The 2,824-nt window shown below is 37.5% G+C and overlaps 1 long non-coding RNA gene across 1 annotated transcript; it reads right to left on the bottom strand.

Annotated features, from left to right (window-relative positions):
- Positions 1-1,302: 1,302 nt before the first annotated feature.
- On the bottom strand, positions 1,303-2,528 carry LOC123970543. The gene is made up of 3 exons (XR_006825004.1): positions 2,262-2,528; positions 1,774-1,867; positions 1,303-1,486 (listed from the first exon to the last, which is right to left on the bottom strand). It is a non-coding gene; the product is annotated as an uncharacterized LOC123970543 (long non-coding RNA).
- Positions 2,529-2,824: the final 296 nt, after the last annotated feature.

Genomic DNA, 2,824 nt, shown 5'->3' with positions numbered 1-2,824 from the left:
ACACCACCAGAACAATAGAAAGAAAAAGATACACAAACACATGCATCACTGGGGATAATATTTTTGCACATCACCTGATGATATTCTGTCATAACCCCCTAACCAAATAGCCTACATTTTATCTGTGCTGCGCGCACACACACACACACACACACACACACACACACACACACACACACACACACACACACACACACACACACACACACACACACACAATAAAATCACTCACCTTGACCTATAAGCCTAATATTTCACTGAAAGCTAAAAACCCACAATGGTTGTAACTGTTAATAATATTTCTTAGGTGCCTAGGTGACATCTGTACCACATAGTGATAATTAACCACAGATAATTTTTGACTCTAAACTTCTTCACACCTGAACTTGGCTCACAGTATTTCTCAACAGTAACACATACATTGGAATGGTGGTGAAACACTCATAATACCAGACAGTTTACATTGCCAATGCTATCCAATGATACTGTATTTTCACCAAACAACAACAGTAAGGGGGGGAACAACTAAAGACATGAAACACTGGATGTCCCATGTTTTTTCTGCAGTTTGAATGTAATGAAGGTTATGGATTACAACCAACCCATTACTTCCTGTAATGTTTTCCTTCTCAGACACTGGAAAAAAACAGAGTGAGGGTGAGAGTGAGGGGAATGGTTAAGTTTGATAGAAAAATATCACAGAATCTGAGGGACAAGTGGTAAATAAGTCTTCCCTGCCTCTCACACTGTGGGATAGCAGGCTGCTTGGAAAAACAATGAGCGCCCTTTTTCCCCAGGCCTGCGCATGCTGTGATATTAATAAGTGTCCTTCATCATTTCCCACAGTGGGATCTTGTTAACCTATGCACCACACTAAATCAATCATAGGGAAAACAAACTGTGTCACCATCCAGGTGCTTTTACTTAGCATATAAGGCTAATAAATAAATCAGTATTAAATAAATAAATAAAAACATTAAACATCTCTTGGACGAAGAAAATGGAACCAGCACACATGTGATAACACTGTGAACAATCAGCATGAATGCATTTGCTAAAAACATTAACAGAATGTGTGTAGTGAATGTATTTGGTATGATGGACTTCAATTGAATCCAATTTATATAATTTTATAATATCTGATTTATAATATTTCATTCATGGCAACTAAATGTGTGTTAAACTTGGGAGCAAAAACATAATGAAAACACACGTTTTACAAGCCAATATAAAATATGCACACTGACACATGAAATATACTATATAAAATGTAGACTATAGCAAGGAACCAGGGCCATGAGATCAAGATAGTTTGTTTTATTCTGTTTGATTGAATTGAAAGGTTTCACCAGAAATTCTGCCCATCAGGTGCGATAAAGGGAAGCTATGTTACTCCAGGCTTTGTGTAAGACTTCTAAACCTCAGGCTCTTCTTCAACCATCATTTACATCAGCCATGGAGGGAGTTCTTCCTTTCAACAGTCCTGCTGGAGGTGAATACAACATGGGCAATGGGTCAGACACAGCATCATTTATTTCAATATGGAAAAATGATTCAATCATTGATGGCTGACAGAATTTCTCTGATGTTGAATACACTGAAATATTGAAGTAAAATTGGTCCTGACATGCATAAAATATATGTAGTCAAATACTAAAAAGCAACAACCATATGAAAATATAAATGTTAGTCTAAAGGGCAACTGAACAGATCATTTTCGCAAGAGCAGGAAAGGTGTAATAGATAATGCTTATGGCTTTCAATTTGATTTACCAGTTCCAGATCCCCGGTGAATGCTGGCATCATTCTTGTCTTCTTCCTCACAGACTAAACATGCTGTTTCTCCATGTGGCCGATGCTAGAAAATCTATTTCAACAATTTCATTGTACATCTTAGTGCTGATGCTAACTAACTTGTGAAAGCACAAGTCTACAGTCTCATAGATTTAGCCTTATTTTTCTCTTTTTCTTACTGCCCAGAGGAAATTACAGTTGATGTACAATCAGTAGCGGATATAAGTTTACAATTAATACAAAACTATTGTGCACAAAGTTTTTACAACAGGTTGTATAGTATGAAGTAAATAATCATTTGTTTACATACTGTTACATACTGTTCCACACATACTGCATACAACTTGATTACTGATCTGTAACAGCACTCATGACCTCAAGCAGATTAGACGGAATAAATGCATTTTGGTATTGAGAATATTTCCATTTAACAGCACACAAATTTGCTTCTGAAAAGTGCAGCTTACCTTGGGTCATCGCACCCAGCTCCATTGGAAGACATCTAACTGAATCAGTCATTAAAAAAAAGGAAAGGAAGAGAAAAAGGATTGGTTCCTTCTGACTGAACACACTGTGATATATTCATCAATACTGCTGAAACCATACAAGCAAGGCCGCAGATAGTTTAGCAGTTCTATTCTTGGCGAGGCAGATAGTGCCCCTCTTGTTAAATTCATCTGTCAATGCTTTTAGAGGAGGAGATAAGAAGAGGAGTGACCCCCACATGGAATCAGTCGAAGCCATATTGATCACTCTTGCCTTCATTTCAGCAGGATGGTTAAAAATGATTAGAGTTCCGGAACTTAAGTTAATTCTCAGGGATTGGTTCTCTATAACAAGGATGTGACATGATCAATGCAAATGATCTCAAACTCCTGTGCTTTTAAATCCACCCCACCCCACATGCCTTATAGGTAGAAGCTTAATCAAGGACTACCTGTCATTGTTTAAGATTTGCATTATCGTTGTCTACAAAGGCCATACGTGGTGTGTCCTGGCAAGTATTCTGCATGGTTTTTATTAATGCTCA

The sequence above is a fragment of the Micropterus dolomieu genome, linkage group LG05 (assembly GCF_021292245.1).
Source record: "Micropterus dolomieu isolate WLL.071019.BEF.003 ecotype Adirondacks linkage group LG05, ASM2129224v1, whole genome shotgun sequence".
NCBI lineage: Eukaryota > Metazoa > Chordata > Actinopteri > Centrarchiformes > Centrarchidae > Micropterus > Micropterus dolomieu.
Note: the sequence above shows the minus strand (reverse complement) of the source record. Positions and strands in the feature narration are given on the sequence as shown.